This window comes from Oncorhynchus tshawytscha, linkage group LG07 (assembly GCF_018296145.1).
Source record: "Oncorhynchus tshawytscha isolate Ot180627B linkage group LG07, Otsh_v2.0, whole genome shotgun sequence".
In the NCBI taxonomy this organism is placed as follows: domain Eukaryota; kingdom Metazoa; phylum Chordata; class Actinopteri; order Salmoniformes; family Salmonidae; genus Oncorhynchus; species Oncorhynchus tshawytscha.
In genome coordinates, this window is record NC_056435.1 from 75,738,967 (window position 1) to 75,758,792 (window position 19,826).

At 42.8% G+C, this 19,826-nt stretch overlaps 1 pseudogene; it reads left to right on the plus strand.

The window, feature by feature from the left end:
- The window catches only part of LOC121846745, a 171,846-nt pseudogene that overhangs the window by 146,856 nt on the left and 5,164 nt on the right, over positions 1–19,826 (plus strand).

The following is a 19,826-nucleotide window of genomic DNA, read 5'->3' on the forward strand; positions in this document are numbered from 1 at the left end:
ACCTGCACAGAGTCAATGTGGAGGTTATATACAGGGGGACCTGCACAGAGTCAATGTGGAGGTTATATACAGGGGGTACCGGTACAGAGTCAATGTGGAGGCTATATACAGGGTGTTACAGTACAGAGTCAATGTGGAGGCTATATACAGGGTGTTACGGTACAGAGTCAATGTGGAGACTATATACAGGGGTACCGGTACAGAGTCAATGTGGAGGCTATATACAGGGGGAACCGGTACAGAGTCAATGTGGAGGCTATATACAGGGGGAACCGGTACAGAGTCAATGTGGAGGCTATATACAGGGGGAACCGGTACAGAGTCAATGTGGAGGCTGTATACAGGGGTACCTGCACAGAGTCAATGTGGAGGTTATATACAGGGGGTACCGGTACAGAGTCAATGTGGAGGCTATATACAGGGTGTTACGGTACAGAGTCAATGTGGAGGCTATATACAGGGGGTACCGGTACAGAGTCAATGTGGAGGTTATATACAGGGGGTACCGGTACAGAGTCAATGTGGAGGCTATATACAGGGGTACGGTACAGAGTCAATGTGGAGGCTATATACAGGGTGTTACGGTACAGAGTCAATGTGGAGGCTATATACAGGGGGTACCGGTACAGAGTCAATGTGGAGGCTATATACAGGGTGTTACGGTACAGAGTCAATGTGGAGGCTATATACAGGGGGTACCGGTACAGAGTCAATGTGGAGGCTATATACAGGGTGTTACGGTACAGAGTCAATGTGAAGGCTATATACAGGGTGTTATGGTACAGAGTCAATGTGGAGGCTAATAGTCTGGGTGGCCATTTGATTAGATGTTCAGGAGTCTTATGGCTTGGGGGTAGAAGCTGTTTAGAAGCCTCTTGGACGTAGACTTGGCGCTCCGGTACTGCTTGCCGTGCGGTAGCAGAGAGAACAGACTTACACTTTTTTGTAACAGTCTATGACTTACACTTGCCTTCCTCTGAAGGAAGCTTGGCCCCGGTGATATACTGGGCCGTACGCACTACCCTCTATAGTGCCTTACTTTTGAGAATCTGAGGACCCATGCCAAATGTTTTCAGTCTCCTGAGGGGGAACAGGTTTTGTCATGCCCTCTTCATGAGTGTTTTGGTGAGCTTGGACCATGTTAGTTTGTTGGTGATGTGGACACCAAGGAACTTGAAGCTCTCAGACAGACAGACAGTGTTGAGCTGTGGGTGTATGAGTGCTAACTAACCAGAGGGTGTGTGTTTGTTCCAGTTTACCCTTCTCTGGAGTCTGAAGAGGATAACCCTGTCTTCAAATCCAGATCCAAGAAGAGGAAAGGTTCAGACACTCCATACAGCCCCACAGGTACACTACACCTGTCTCTAATACTGTATAGATGAAAGGTTCAGATACTCCATACAGCCCCACAGGTACACTACACCTGTCTCTAATACTGTATAGATGAAAGGTTCAGACACTCCATACAGCCCCACAGGTACACTACACCTGTCTCTAATACTGTATAGATGAAAGGTTCAGATACTCCATACAGCCCCACAGGTACACTACACCTGTCTCTAATACTGTATAGATGAAAGGTTCAGACACTCCATACAGCCCCACAGGTACACTACACCTGTCTCTAATACTGTATAGATGAAAGGTTCAGACACTCTACAGCCCCACAGGTACACTACACCTGTCTCTAATACTGTATAGATGAAAGGTTCAGACACTCCATACAGCCCCACAGGTACACTACACCTGTCTCTAATACTGTATAGATGAAAGGTTCAGATACTCCATACAGCCCCACAGGTACACTACACCTGTCTCTAATACTGTATAGAGGAAAGGTTCAGACACTCTACAGCCCCACAGGTACACTACACCTGTCTCTAATACTGTATAGAGGAAAGGTTCAGACACTCTACAGCCCCACAGGTACACTACACCTGTCTCTAATACTGTATAGATGAAAGGTTCAGACACTCTACAGCCCCACAGGTACACTACACCTGTCTCTAATACTGTATAGATGAAAGGTTCAGATACTCCATACAGCCCCACAGGTACACTACACCTGTCTCTAATACTGTATAGATGAAAGGTTCAGATACTCCATACAGCCCCACAGGTACACTACACCTGTCTCTAATACTGTATAGATGAAAGGTTCAGATACTCCATACAGCCCCACAGGTACACTACACCTGTCTCTAATACTGTATAGATGAAAGGTTCAGATACTCCATACAGCCCCACAGGTACACTACACCTGTCTCTAATACTGTATAGAGGAAAGGTTCAGACACTCCATACAGCCCCACAGGTACACTACACCTGTCTCTAATACTGTATAGATGAAAGGTTCAGACACTCTACAGCCCCACAGGTACACTACACCTGTCTCTAATACTGTATAGATGAAAGGTTCAGATACTCCATACAGCCCCACAGGTACACTACACCTGTCTCTAATACTGTATAGATGAAAGGTTCAGACACTCTACAGCCCCACAGGTACACTACACCTGTCTCTAATACTGTATAGAGAAAGGTTCAGATACTCTACAGCCCCACAGGTACACTACACCTGTCTCTAATACTGTATAGATGAAAGGTTCAGACACTCTACAGCCCCACAGGTACACTACACCTGTCTCTAATACTGTATAGATGAAAGGTTCAGATACTCCATACAGCCCCACAGGTACTGTACACCTGTCTCTAATACTGTATAGATGAGAGGTTCAGATACTCCATACAGCCCCACAGGTACTGTACACCTGTCTCTAATACTGTATAGATGAGAGGTTCAGATACTCCATACAGCCCCACAGGTACTGTACACCTGTCTCTAATACTGTATAGATGAAAGGTTCAGACACTCTACAGCCCCACAGGTACACTACACCTGTCTCTAATACTGTATAGATGAAAGGTTCAGACACTCTACAGCCCCACAGGTACACTACACCTGTCTCTAATACTGTATAGATGAAAGGTTCAGACACTCTACAGCCCCACAGGTACACTACACCTGTCTCTAATACTGTATAGAGGAAAGGTTCAGACACTCCATACAGCCCCACAGGTACACTACACCTGTCTCTAATACTGTATAGATGAAAGGTTCAGACACTCTACAGCCCCACAGGTACACTACACCTGTCTCTAATACTGTATAGATGAAAGGTTCAGACACTCCATACAGCCCCACAGGTACACTACACCTGTCTCTAATACTGTATAGATGAAAGGTTCAGACACTCTACAGCCCCACAGGTACACTACACCTGTCTCTAATACTGTATAGATGAAAGGTTCAGACACTCTACAGCCCCACAGGTACACTACACCTGTCTCTAATACTGTATAGATGAAAGGTTCAGACACTCTACAGCCCCACAGGTACACTACACCTGTCTCTAATACTGTATAGATGAAAGGTTCAGACACTCCATACAGCCCCACAGGTGCACTACACCTGTCTCTAATACTGTATAGATGAAAGGTTCAGACACTCTACAGCCCCACAGGTACACTACACCTGTCTCTAATACTGTATAGATGAAAGGTTCAGACACTCCATACAGCCCCACAGGTACACTACACCTGTCTCTAATACTGTATAGATGAAAGGTTCAGATACTCCATACAGCCCCACAGGTACACTACACCTGTCTCTAATACTGTATAGATGAAAGGTTCAGACACTCCATACAGCCCCACAGGTACACTACACCTGTCTCTAATACTGTATAGATGAAAGGTTCAGATACTCCATACAGCGCCACAGGTACACTACACCTGTCTCTAATACTGTATAGATGAAAGGTTCAGACACTCCATACAGCCCCACAGGTACACTACACCTGTCTCTAATACTGTATAGATGAAAGGTTCAGACACTCCATACAGCCCCACAGGTACACTACACCTGTCTCTAATACTGTATAGAGGAAAGGTTCAGACACTCTACAGCCCCACAGGTACACTACACCTGTCTCTAATACTGTATAGATGAAAGGTTCAGACACTCTACAGCCCCACGGGTACACTACACCTGTCTCTAATACTGTATAGATGAAAGGTTCAGACACTCTACAGCCCCACGGGTACACTACACCTGTCTCTAATACTGTATAGATGAAAGGTTCAGACACTCTACAGCCCCACGGGTACACTACACCTGTCTCTAATACTGTATAGATGAAAGGTTCAGATACTCCACACAGCCCCACAGGTACACTACACCTGTCTCTAATACTGTATAGATGAAAGGTTCAGACACTCCATACAGCCCCACAGGTACACTACACCTGTCTCTAATACTGTATAGATGAAAGGTTCAGATACTCCATACAGCCCCACAGGTACACTACACCTGTCTCTAATACTGTATAGATGAAAGGTTCAGACACTCTACAGCCCCACAGGTACACTACACCTGTCTCTAATACTGTATAGATGAAAGGTTCAGACACTCTACTGCCCCACAGGTACGCTACACCTGTCTCTAATACTGTATAGATGAAAGGTTCAGACACTCTACTGCCCCACAGGTACACTACACCTGTCTCTAATACTGTATAGATGAAAGGTTCAGACACTCCATACAGCCCCACAGGTACACTACACCTGTCTCTAATACTGTATAGAGGAACGGTTCAGACACTCTACAGCCCCACAGGTACACTACACCTGTCTCTAATACTGTATAGATGAAAGGTTCAGATACTCCATACAGCCCCACAGGTACACTACACCTGTCTCTAATACTGTATAGATGAAAGGTTCAGACACTCTACAGCCCCACAGGTACTATACACCTGTCTCTAATACTGTATAGATGAAAGGTTCAGATACTCCATACAGCCCCACAGGTACACTACACCTGTCTCTAATACTGTATAGAGGAAAGGTTCAGACACTCTACAGCCCCACAGGTACACTACACATGTCTCTAATACTGTATAGATGAAAGGTTCAGACACTCTACAGCCCCACAGGTACCGTACACCTGTCTCTAATACTGTATAGATGAAAGGTTCAGATACTCCATACAGCCCCACAGGTACACTACACCTGTCTCTAATACTGTATAGATGAAAGGTTCAGATACTCCATACATCCCCACAGGTACACTACACCTGTCTCTAATACTGTATAGATGAAAGGTTCAGACACTCTACAGCCCCACAGGTACACTACACCTGTCTCTAATACTGTATAGATGAAAGGTTCAGACACTCTACAGCCCCACAGGTACACTACACCTGTCTCTAATACTGTATAGATGAAAGGTTCAGACACTCTACAGCCCCACAGGTACACTACACCTGTCTCTAATACTGTATAGATGAAAGGTTCAGACACTCTACAGCCCCACAGGTACACTACACCTGTCTCTAATACTGTATAGATGAAAGGTTCAGACACTCTACAGCCCCACAGGTACTGTACACCTGTCTCTAATACTGTATAGATGAAAGGTTCAGACACTCTACAGCCCTACAGGTACACTACACCTGTCTCTAATACTGTATAGATGAAAGGTTCAGATACTCTATACAGCCCCACAGGTACACTACACCTGTCTCTAATACTGTATAGATGAAAGGTTCAGATACTCCATACAGCCCCACAGGTACACTACACCTGTCTCTAATACTGTATAGATGAAAGGTTCAGACACTCTACAGCCCCACAGGTACCGTACACCTGTCTCTAATACTGTATAGATGAAAGGTTCAGACACTCTACAGCCCCACAGGTACAGTACACCTGTCTCTAATACTGTATAGATGAAAGGTTCAGACACTCTACAGCCCCACAGGTACTGTACACCTGTCTCTAATACTGTATAGATGAAAGGTTCAGATACTCTACAGCCCCACAGGTACTGTACACCTGTCCCTAATACTGTATAGATGAAAGGTTCAGACACTCTACAGCCCCACAGGTACAGTACACCTGTCTCTAATACTGTATAGATTAAAGGTTCAGACACTCTACAGCCCCACAGGTACACTACACCTGTCTCTAATACTGTATAGATGAAAGGTTCAGACACTACTGCCCCACAGGTACACTACACCTGTCTCTAAAACTGTATAGATGAAAGGTTCAGACACTCTACAGCCCCACAGGTACAGTACACCTGTCTCTAATACTGTATAGATGAAAGGTTCAGACACTCTACAGCCCCACAGGTACTGTACACCTGTCTCTAATACTGTATAGGTGAAAGGTTCAGACACTCTATACAAAGTGTCAGTCCCATGTTTCATGAGCTGAAATTAAAGATCCCAGAAATGTCTTGCAAATTTTGTTCACAAATATGTTTATATCCTGAGGAACAGGAGAAGAGCGGTCAGACGTTATGGCATTACTCAATGACATTGACCCCAATCTCAAATTCACTTTTGAATGTGACACTCAACGTCATCACCTCGGTATGTAGTTTGAGAAATCAAATGGAAACCTGTTTACAACTCTGTACAGAAAAGAAACGGACAGAAATACTCTATTACAAGGGGGACAGCTTCCACCCTGAGCCGTTAAAAAGAGGACTTCCAAGAGGCCCGTTTTTTAGATTGTGTCGTATATGCCACTCCACAGAGGATTATCTAGATGCGCAACAGGTTTCTAAGAGGAGGCTACTCTCCATAATTGTGGCATTAGGGGAAACAGATGAACTGCTACCAAAACAAGCCCAACTAGGACTAAAGGACACTCTGAAATGTTCACCACCACATAGACTTTAACTTGCGCAAAGACGCTGTCAAGGAAACACTGGCTTGTTTTATCATGGGACCAGCAACAAACACGGGCTTGTTTTATCATGGGACCAGCAACAAACACTGGCTTGTTTTATCATGGGACCAGCAACAAACACGGGCTTGTTTTATCATGGGACCAGCAACAATCACGGGCTTGTTTTATCATGGGACTCAGTTCTGCCAGCTGAATTTACGAACTCACCAACTGCCAGCCAAAATGAGCCAGGCTCTTTTCCGTCCTCGTCCGAATGGTAGCTATAAATGCAGAGGCAGCACACAGTGCAACAATATGATGAAGGGTGAATATTTCTGCCACCCACACACAGGAAAACGGTTCCTAATAAATTACATTCTTACGTGTTCCACCACCCATGTTATCTACATTATTAAATGTCCATGTGGGCTGTGTTATATAAGTAAAACATCTCATTCTCTCAAACAGGGACCTAGTGAACATAAAAGTTAAATCAGGAGAAACTACAGGGATTATCCAGTCGCAGTACATTTTAATGACCTAAAACATTACATTTCTACCTTTTAGATTTTGTGGCAGAGAGAAAGTTAAGATATCAGACAGAGGAGGTGATATTAATAGTACTCTGAGTTAAAGGGAATGTTTTGGGGATGCTCACCCTCCAGACATTATTTCCTGAAGGTCTTAATGATGAAATGCCCATGTATGTTGTGTTGTAAATGTCAACATGAATTAATGCCACCACTTCAGCCTACTCTTGAGGTTTTTTTCCTGCACTGAACCCAATGATTTATGAAAACGTATTTGATAGGTCGATGTCCTCATTGTGGTTTTACAGACTTGTTTAATACGGTTTATGTACACACTTTACATTATTTGAGAATGTATGAAATGCACATTGTTAAATTTGGTAACACTTGCCTTGGTTTCCCTCGACTCCAACCCCATTAGATTCATTGAACAGAAATTATAAACACTCACAAAAGTTCTGACGAAGGCCTTGAGGCCGACAAGTAAAGGTTATAAAAGAGCAGTGATACTTTCCAGAGTAGTTATACTATCCAGAGTAGTGATACTAGTAGTGCTACTATCCAGAGCAGTGATACTATCCAGAGTAGTGATACTATCCAGAGTAGTGATACTAGTAGTGCTACTATCCAGAGCAGTGATACTATCCAGAGCAGTGATACTATCAGAGCAGTGATACTATCCAGAGTAGTGATACTATCCAGAGCAGTGATACTATCCCGAGTAGTGTTACTATCAGAGCAGTGATACTATCCAGAGTAGTGATACTATCAGAGTAGTGATACTATCAGAGTAGTGATACTATCAGAGCAGTGATACTATCCAGAGTAGTGATACTATCAGAGTAGTGATACTATCAGAGTAGTGATACTATCAGAGTAGTGATACTATCAGAGTAGTGATACTATCAAGATCAGTGATACCATCCAGAGCAGTGATACTAGCCAGAGCAGTGATACTAGTCAGAGTAGTGATACTATCCAGAGTAGTGATACTATCCAGAGTAGTGATACTATCCAGAGTAGTGATACTAGTAGTGACACTATCGAGAGCGGTGATACTATCCAGAGTAGTGATACTATCCAGAGTAGTGATACTATCAAGATCAGTGATTCTAGCAGTGATACTATCCAGAGTAGTGATTCTAGCAGTGATACTATCCAGAGTAGTGATACTATCCCGAGCAGTGTTACTATCAGAGCAGTGATACTATCAGAGTAGTGATACTATCAGAGTAGTGATACTATCAGAGTAGTGATACTATCAGAGTAGTGATACTATCAGAGTAGTGATACTATCAGAGTAGTGATACTATCAGTGATACTATCCAGAGCAGTGATGCTATCAGAGCAGTGATACTATCAGAGCAGTGATACTATCCAGAGTAGTGATACTATCAGAGTAGTGATACTATCAGAGTAGTGATACTATCAGAGTAGTGATACTATCAGATACTAGTGATACTATCAGAGTAGTGATACTATCAGAGCAGTGATACTATCCAGAGCAGTGATACTATCCAGATTAGTGATACTATCCAGAGCAGTGATACTATCCAGAGTAGTGATACTATCCAGAGCAGTGATACTATCCAGAGTAGTGATACTATCCAGAGCAGTGATACTATCCAGAGTAGTGATACTATCCAGAGTAGTGATACTATCCAGAGTAGTGATACTATCCAGAGTAGTGATACTATCCAGAGTAGTGATACTATCAGTGATACTATCCAGAGTAGTGATACTAGCAGTGATACTATCCAGAGTAGTGATAATAGCAGTGATACTATCCAGAGTAGTGATACTATCAGTGATACTATCCAGAGTAGTGATACTAGCAGTGATACTATCCAGAGTAGTGATACTATCCAGAGTAGTGATACTATCCAGAGTAGTGATACTATCCAGAGTAGTGATACTATCCAGAGTAGTGATACTATCCAGAGTAGTGATACTAGCAGTGATACTATCCAGAGTAGTGATACTATCCAGAGTAGTGATACTATCCAGAGTAGTGATACTATCCAGAGTAGTGATACTAGCAGTGATACTATCCAGAGTAGTGATACTATCCAGAGTAGTGATACTATCCAGAGCAGTGATACTATCCAGAGTAGTGATACTATCCAGAGTAGTGATACTATCACGAGTAGTGATACTATCCAGAGTAGTGATACTATCCAGAGTAGTGATACTATCAGAGTAGTGATACTATCAGAGTAGTGATACTATCAGAGCAGTGATACTATCCAGAGTAGTGATACTATCTAGAGTAGTGATACTATCCGGAGTAGTCTTACTATCAGAGCAGTGATACTATCCAGAGTAGTGATACTATCCAGAGTAGTGATACTATCCAGAGTAGTGATACTATCCAGAGTAGTGCTACTATCCAGAGCAGTGATACTATCCAGAGTAGTGATACTATCCAGAGCAGTGATACTATCCAGAGTAGTGCTACTATCCAGAGTAGTGATACTATCCAGAGTAGTGATACTATCCAGAGAAGTGATACTATCCAGAGTAGTGATACTATCCAGAGCAGTGATACTATCCAGAGTAGTGATACTATCAGAGCAGTGATACTATCCAGAGTAGTGCTACTAGTCAGAGTAGTGCTACTAGTCAGAGTAGTGATACTATCCAGAGTAGTGATACTATCCAGAGTAGTGATACTATCCAGAGTAGTGCTACTAGTCAGAGTAGTGATACTAGTAGTGATACTATCCGAGTAGTGATACTAGTAGTGATACTATCCAGAGCAGTGATACTATCCAGAGCAGTGATACTATCCAGAGCAGTGATACTATCAGAGTAGTGATACTATCAGAGTAGTGATACTAGTAGTGATACTAGTAGTGATACTAGTAGTGATACTATCCAGAGAAATGATACTATCCAGAGTAGTGATACTATCAGAGCAGTGATACTATCCAGAGTAGTGATACTATCCAGAGTAGTGATACTATCCCGAGCAGTGTTACTATCAGAGCAGTGATACTATCCAGAGTAGTGATACTATCAGAGTAGTGATACTATCAGTGATACTATCCAGAGCAGTGATACTATCAGAGCAGTGATACTATCAGAGTAGTGATACTATCAGAGTAGTGATACTATCAGAGCAGTGATACTATCAGAGTAGTGATACTATCCAGAGCAGTGATACTATCCAGATTAGTGGTACTATCCAGAGTAGTGATACTATCCAGAGTAGTGATACTATCCAGAGTAGTGATACTATCAGAGTAGTGATACTATCCAGAGTAGTGATACTATCAGAGTAGTGATACTATCCAGAGTAGTGATACTATCCAGAGTAGTGATACTATCAGAGTAGTGATACTATCCAGAGTAGTGATACTAGCCAGAGTAGTGATACTATCCAGAGTAGTGATACTATCCAGAGTAGTGATACTATCCAGAGTAGTGATACTATCCAGAGTAGTGATACTATCCAGAGTAGTGATACTATCCAGAGCAGTGATACTATCCAGAGCAGTGATACTATCCAGAGCAGTGATACTATCAAGAGCAGTGATACTATCCAGAGTAGTGATACTATCCAGAGTAGTGATACTAGTAGTGACACTATCGAGAGCGGTGATACTATCCAGAGTGGTGATACTATCCAGAGTAGTGATACTAGTCAGAGTAGTGATACTAGTCAGAGTAGTGATACTATCCAGAGTAGTGATACTATCAAGAGCAGTGATACTATCAGAGCAGTGATACTATCAGAGCAGTGATACTATCAGAGTAGTGATACTATCCAGAGTAGTGATACTATCCAGAGTAGTGATACTATCCAGAGTAGTGATACTATCCAGAGTAGTGATACTATCAAGATCAGTGATTCTAGCAGTGATACTATCCAGAGTAGTGATACTATCCAGAGTAGTGATTCTAGCAGTGATACTATCCAGAGTAGTGATACTATCCCGAGCAGTGTTACTATCAGAGCAGTGTTACTATCCAGAGTAGTGATACTATCAGAGTAGTGATACTATCAGAGTAGTGATACTATCAGAGTAGTGATACTATCAGTGATACTATCCAGAGCAGTGATACTATCAGAGCAGTGATACTATCCAGAGCAGTGATACTATCAGAGCAGTGATACTATCCAGAGTAGTGATACTATCAGAGTAGTGATACTATCAGAGTAGTGATACTATCAGAGTAGTGATACTATCAGAGCAGTGATACTATCCAGAGCAGTGATACTATCCAGATTAGTGGTACTATCCAGAGCAGTGATACTATCCAGAGTAGTGATACTATCCAGAGTAGTGATACTATCCAGAGTAGTGATACTACCCAGAGTAGTGATACTACCCAGAGTAGTGATACTATCCAGATACTATCCAGAGTGATACTATCCAGAGTAGTAATACTATCCAGAGTAGTGATACTAGTAGGGATACTATCCAGAGTAGTGATACTAGTAGGGATACTATCCAGAGTAGTGATACTAGCAGTGGTACTATCCAGAGTAGTGATAATAGCAGTGATACTATCCAGAGTAGTGATACTAGCAGTGATACTATCCAGAGTAGTGCTACTATCCAGAGTATAAATAATAGCAGTGATACCATCCAGACTAGTGATACTAGCAGTGATACTATCCAGAGTAGTGATACTATCCAGAGTAGTGATACTATCCAGAGAAGTGATACTATCCAGAGTAGTGATACTATCCAGAGTAGTGATACTATCCAGAGTAGTGATACTATCAGAGTAGTGATACTATCAGAGTAGTGATACTATCCAGAGCAGTGATACTATCCAGAGTAGTGATACTATCCAGAGTAGTGATACTATCCAGAGTAGTGATACTATCCAGAGTAGTGATACTATCCAGAGTAGTGATACTATCCAGAGTAGTGATACTAGCAGTGATACTATCCAGAGTAGTGATACTATCCCGAGTAGTGTTACTATCAGAGCAGTGATACTATCCAGAGTAGTGATACTATCAGAGTAGTGATACTATCAGAGTAGTGATACTATCCAGAGTAGTGATACTAGTAGTGACACTATCGAGAGCGGTGATACTATCCAGAGTGGTGATACTATCCAGAGTGGTGATACTATCCAGAGTAGTGATACTATCAAGAGCAGTGATACTATCAGAGCAGTGATACTATCAGAGTAGTGATACTATCCAGAGCAGTGATACTATCCAGAGTAGTGATACTAGCAGTGATACTATCCAGAGCAGTGATACTATCCAGAGCAGTGATACTATCCAGAGTAGTGATACTATCCAGAGCAGTGATACTATCCAGAGTAGTGATACTATCCAGAGAAATGATACTATCCAGATTAGTGATACTATCCAGAGCAGTGATACTATCCAGAGTAGTGATACTATCAGAGCAGTGATACTATCCAGAGTAGTGCTACTAGTCAGAGTAGTGATACTATCCAGAGTAGTGATACTATCAGAGCAGTGATACTATCCAGAGTAGTGATACTATCCAGAGCAGTGATACTATCCAGAGTAGTGCTACTATCCAGAGTAGTGATACTATCAAGCGCAGTGATACTATCAGAGTAGTGATACTATCCGGAGTAGTGATACTAGTAGTGATACTATCCAGAGCAGTGATACTATCCAGAGCAGTGATACTATCCAGAGCAGTGATACTATCAGAGTAGTGATACTATCAGAGTAGTGATACTAGTAGTGATACTATCCAGAGAAATTATACTATCCAGAGTAGTGATACTAGTAGTGATACTATCCGGAGTAGTGATACTATCCAGAGTAGTGATACTATCCAGAGTAGTGATACTATCCAGAGCAGTGTTACTATCAGAGCAGTGATACTATCCAGAGTAGTGATACTATCCAGAGTAGTGATACTATCCCGAGTAGTGTTACTATCAGAGCAGTGATACTATCCAGAGTAGTGATACTATCAGAGTAGTGATACTATCAGAGTAGTGATACTATCAGAGCAGTGATACTATCCAGAGTAGTGATACTATCAGAGTAGTGATACTATCAGAGTAGTGATACTATCAGAGCAGTGATACTATCCAGAGCAGTGATACTATCCAGATTAGTGGTACTATCCAGAGCAGTGATACTATCCAGAGTAGTGATACTATCCAGAGTAGTGATACTATCCAGAGTAGTGATACTATCCAGAGTAGTGATACTATCCAGAGTAGTGATACTAGTAGTGATACTATCCAGAGTAGTGATACTAGTAGGGATACTATCCAGAGTAGTCATACTAGCAGTGGTACTATCCAGAGTAGTGATAATAGCAGTGATACTATCCAGAGTAGTGATACTAGCAGTGATACTATCCAGAGTATAAATAATAGCAGTGATACCATCCAGACTAGTGATACTATCCAGAGTAGTGATACTATCCAGAGTAGTGATACTATCCAGAGTAGTGATACTAGCAGTGATACTATCCAGAGTAGTGATACTATCAGTGATACTATCCAGAGCAGTGATACTATCAGAGCAGTGATGCTATCCAGAGTAGTGATGCTATCTTGAGTAGTGATACTATCTTGAGTAGTGATACTATCTTGAGTAGTGATACTATCCAGAGTAGTGATACTATCCAGAGTAGTGATACTATCCAGAGTAGTGATACTATCCAGAGTAGTTATACTATCAGTGATACTATCAGAGCAGTGATACTATCCAGAGTAGTGATGCTATCCAGAGCAGTGATACTATCCAGAGTAGTGATACTATCAGAGTAGTGATACTATCAGAGTAGTGATACTATCAGAGTAGTGATACTAGTAGTGATACTATCCAGAGCAGTGATACTATCCAGAGTAGTGATACTATCCAGAGTAGTGATACTATCCAGAGTAGTGATACTATCCAGAGTAGTGATACTATCCAGAGTAGTGATACTATCCAGAGCAGTGATACTATCCAGAGTAGTGCTACTATCCAGAGTAGTGATACTATCCAGAGCAGTGATACTATCCAGAGCAGTGATACTATCCAGAGTAGTGATACTATCCAGAGTAGTGATACTAGTCAGAGTAGTGATACTATCCAGAGTAGTGATACTATCCAGAGTAGTGCTACTAGTCAGAGTAGTGATACTATCCAGAGTAGTGATACTATCCAGAGTAGTGATACTATCCAGAGTAGTGATACTATCCAGAGTAGTGATGCTATCCAGAGCAGTGATACTATCCAGAGTAGTGATACTATCCAGAGTAGTGATACTAGTAGTGATACTATCCGGAGTAGTGATACTATCCAGAGAAATGATACTATCCAGAGTAGTGATACTATCCAGAGCAGTGATACTATCCAGAGTAGTGCTACTATCCAGAGAAATGATACTATCCAGAGTAGTGATACTATCCAGAGCAGTGATACTATCCAGAGTAGTGATACTATCCAGAGTAGTGATACTATCCAGAGAAATGATACTATCCAGAGTAGTGATACTATCCAGAGCAGTGATACTATCCAGAGTAGTGATACTATCCAGAGAAATGATACTATCCAGAGTAGTGATACTATCCAGAGAAATGATACTATCAAGAGTAGTGATACTATCCAGAGTAGTGATACTATCCAGAGTAGTGCTACTATCCAGAGTAGTCTTACTATCAGAGCAGTGATACTATCCAGAGTAGTGATACTATCCAGAGTAGTGATACTATCCAGAGCAGTGATACTATCCAGAGTAGTGCTACTATCCAGAGAAATGATACTATCCAGAGTAGTGATACTATCCAGAGAAATGATACTATCCAGATTAGTGATACTATCCAGAGCAGTGATACTATCCAGAGTAGTGCTACTATCCAGAGAAATGATACTATCCAGAGTAGTGATACTATCCAGAGAAATGATACTATCCAGATTAGTGATACTATCCAGAGCAGTGATACTATCCAGAGTAGTGATACTATCAGAGCAGTGATACTATCCAGAGTAGTGCTACTAGTCAGAGTAGTGCTACTATCCAGAGTAGTGCTACTAGTCAGAGTAGTGATACTATCCAGAGTAGTGATACTATCCAGAGTCTTGCTACTATCCAGAGTAGTGATACTATCCAGAGTCTTGCTACTATCCAGAGTAGTGATACTATCCAGAGTAGTGATACTATCCAGAGTAGTGATACTATCCAGAGCAGTGATACTATCCAGAGCAGTGATACTATCAGAGCAGTGATACTATCCAGAGTAGTGATACTATCCAGAGTAGTGATACTATCCAGAGCAGTGATACTATCCAGAGTAGTGCTACTATCCAGAGCAGTGATACTATCAAGCGCAGTGATACTATCAGAGTAGTGATACTAGTAGTGATACTATCCAGAGTAGTGATACTAGTAGTGATACTATCCAGAGCAGTGATACTATCCAGAGCAGTGATACTATCAGAGTAGTGATACTATCAGAGTAGTGATACTAGTAGTGATACTATCCGGAGTAGTGATACTATCCAGAGTAGTGATACTATCCAGAGTAGTGCTACTAGTCCGAGTAGTGATACTATCCAGAGTAGTGCTACTATCCAGAGCAGTGATACTATCCAGAGTAGTGATACTATCCAGAGTAGTGATACTAGTCAGAGTAGTGATACTATCCAGAGAAATTATACTATCCAGAGCAGTGATACTAACCAGAGCAGTGATACTATCAGAGCAGTGATACTAGTCAGAGTAGTGATACTATCCAGAGTAGTGATACTAGTCAGAGTAGTGATACTAGCAGTGATACTATCCAGAGCAGTGATACTAGTCAGAGTAGTGATACTATCCAGAGTAGTGATACTATCCAGAGCAGTGATACTAGTAGTGATACTATCCAGAGCAGTGATACTATCCAGAGCAGTGATACTATCCAGAGCAGTGATACTAGTAGTGATACTATCCAGAGCAGTGATACTATCCAGAGTAGTGATACTAGTCAGAGTAGTGATACTATCCAGAGTAGTGCTACTAGTCAGAGTAGTTCTACTATCCAGAGTAGTGATACTAGTCAGAGTAGTGATACTATCCAGAGTAGTGCTACTAGTCAGAGTAGTGCTACTATCCAGAGTAGTGCTACTATCCAGAGTAGTGATACTAGTAGTGATACTATCCAGAGCAGTGATACTATCCAGAGTAGTGATACTATCCAGAGTAGTGATACTAGTCAGAGTAGTGATACTAGTCAGAGTAGTGATACTAGTCAGAGTAGTGCTACTAGTCAGAGTAGTGCTACTATCCAGAGTAGTGATACTAGTAGTGATACTATCCAGAGCAGTGATACTATCCAGAGTAGTGATACTATCCAGAGTAGTGATACTAGTCAGAGTAGTGATACTAGTCAGAGTAGTGATACTAGTCAGAGTAGTGATACTATCCAGAGTAGTGCTACTAGTCAGAGTAGTGCTACTATCCAGAGTAGTGCTACTATCCAGAGTAGTGATAATATCCAGAGCAGTGATACTAGTAGTGATACTATCCAGAGTAGTGATACTATCCAGAGCAGTGATACTAGTCAGAGTAGTGCTACTATCCAGAGTAGTGATAATATCCAGAGCAGTGATACTAGTAGTGATACTATCCAGAGCAGTGATACTATCCAGAGTAGTGCTACTAGTCAGAGTAGTGCTACTAGTCAGAGTAGTGCTACTATCCAGAGTAGTGCTACTATCCAGAGTAGTGCTACTAGTCAGAGTAGTGCTACTAGTCAGAGTAGTGCTACTATCCAGAGTAGTGCTACTAGTCAGAGCAGTGATACTATCAGAGCAGTGATACTATCCAGAGTAGTGATACTAGTCAGAGCAGTGATACTATCCAGAGTAGTGATACTAGTCAGAGTAGTGATACTATCCAGAGTAGTGATACTATCCAGAGTAGTGCTACTAGTCCGAGTAGTGATACTATCCAGAGTAGTGCTACTATCCAGAGTAGTGATACTATCCAGAGTAGTGATACTATCCAGAGTAGTGATACTAGTCAGAGTAGTGCTACTATCCAGAGTAGTGCTACTATCCAGAGTAGTGCTACTAGTCAGAGTAGTGCTACTAGTCAGAGTAGTGCTACTAGTCAGAGTAGTGTTACTAGTCAGAGTAGTGCTACTATCCAGAGTAGTGCTACTAGTCCGAGTAGTGATACTATCCAGAGTAGTGCTACTATCCAGAGCAGTGATACTATCCAGAGTAGTGATACTATCCAGAGTAGTGATACTAGTCAGAGTAGTGCTACTATCCAGAGTAGTGCTACTAGTCAGAGTAGTGCTACTAGTCAGAGTAGTGCTACTATCCAGAGTAGTGCTACTATCCAGAGTAGTGCTACTAGTCAGAGTAGTGCTACTATCCAGAGTAGTGCTACTATCCAGAGTAGTGCTACTAGTCAGAGTAGTGCTACTAGTCAGAGTAGTGCTACTAGTCAGAGTAGTGATACTATCCAGAGTAGTGATACTAGTCAGAGTAGTGATACTATCCAGAGCAGTGATACTATCCAGAGTAGTGCTACTATCCAGAGTAGTGCTACTAGTCAGAGTAGTGCTACTATCCAGAGTAGTGCTACTAGTCAGAGTAGTGCTACTATCCAGAGTAGTGATACTAGTCAGAGTAGTGATACTAGTAGTGATACTATCCAGAGTAGTGATACTATCCAGAGTAGTGATACTATCCAGAGTAGTGATACTATCCAGAGTAGTGATACTATCCAGAGTAGTGATACTAGTAGAGTAGTGATACTAGTAGTGATACTAGTCAGAGTAGTGATACTATCAAGAGTAGTGATACTAGTCAGAGCAGTGTGCCGGTTTCTTATTTTTTCACATGTTATTCAACTGTTACAATGCACCTGCAACAAAGGTAGCTCAGATTTGCAAGTGCCTTTTGAATTTTTAAGGTATCTGTGACCAACAGGTGCATATTTGTATTCCCAATCCATATATTAGGGCCAAATTTATTTATTTCAATTGACTGAATTCCTTATATGAACTGTAGCTCAGTAGTCTTTGAAATTGTTTAGTAATTTTGTTCCGTATAGATTCATGCATTGTCTGAGCTGTGAAGTGAGTGTTATGGTGTCTCTGTGGTTGCAGCACGTGTCGGTCCCTCTGTGCTTCGTCAGGCGAGGCCGGCCAGAGAAGGAGCGCGAGTGGCGTCCATAGAGACAGGACTGGCGGCTGCTGCAGCCAAACTCACACACCAGGTTAGTAGGGAATAGTGTTGACGGGGGGGGACACAGGTTAGTAGGGAATAGTGTTAACGGGGGGCACCAGGTTAGTAGGGAATAGTGTTAACGGGGGGCACCAGGTTAGTAGGGAATAGTGTTAACGGGGGCACCAGGTTAGTAGGGAATAGTGTTGACGGGGACACACACACACACCAGGTTAGTAGGCAATCGTGTTGACGGGGGGGGACACACCCACCAGGTTAGTAGGGAATAGTGTTGACGGGGGGGACACACACACCGGGTTAGTAGGGAATAGTGTTGACGGGGTGGGACACACACACCAGGTTAGTAGGGAATAGTGTTGACGGGGTGGGACACACACACCAGGTTAGTAGGGAATAGTGTTGACGGGGGGCACCAGGTTAGTAGGGAATAGTGTTGACGGGGACACACACACACAGCAGTTAGTAGGCAATCGTGTTGACGGGGGGACACACACCAGGTTAGTAGGGAATAGTGTTGACGGGGGGGACACACACACCAGGTTAGTAGGGAATAGTGTTGACGGGGGGTGGGGGACACCAGGTTAGTAGGGAATAGTGTTGACGGACACACACACACACAGGTTAGTAGGGAATAGTGTTGACGGGGGGGACACACACACACCAGGTTAGTAGGGAATAGTGTTGACGAGGGGGGACACCAGGTTAGTAGGGAATAGTGTTGACGGGGACACACACACACACACCAGGTTAGTAGGGAATAGTGTTGACGGGGGCGGGGGGACACCAGGTTAGTAGGGAATAGTGTTAACGGGGCGGGGGGGACACACCAGGTTAGTAGGGAAAAGTGTTGTTGAGGGGGGGAACTCACCAGGTTAGCTGGGAAGTGTGCTGTTGAGTAGGGGAACTCACCAGGTTAGCTGGGAAGTGTGCTGTTGAGGGGGGAACTCACCAGGTTAGCTGGGAAGAGTGTTATTGAGGGGGAACTCACCAGGTTAGCTGGGAAGTGTGCTGTTGAGGGGGGAACTCACCAGGTTAGCTGGGAAGTGTGCTGTTGAGGGGGAACTCACCAGGTTAGCTGGGAAGAGTGTTATTGAGGGGGAACTCACCAGTTTAGCTGGGAAGAGTGCTGTTAAGGGGGAACTCACCAGGTTAGCTGGGAAGTGTGCTGTTGAGGGGGGAACTCACCAGGTTAGCTGGGAAGAGTGTTATTGAGGGGGGAACTCACCAGGTTAGCTGGGAAGTGTGCTGTTGAGGGGGAACTCACCAGGTTAGCTGGGAAGTGTGCTGTTGAGGGGGAACTCACCAGGTTAGCTGGGAAGTGTGCTGTTGAGGGGGAACTCACCAGGTTAGCTGGGAAGAGTGATGTTGAGGGGGAACTCACCAGGTTAGCTGGGAAGAGTGATGTTGAGGGGGAACTC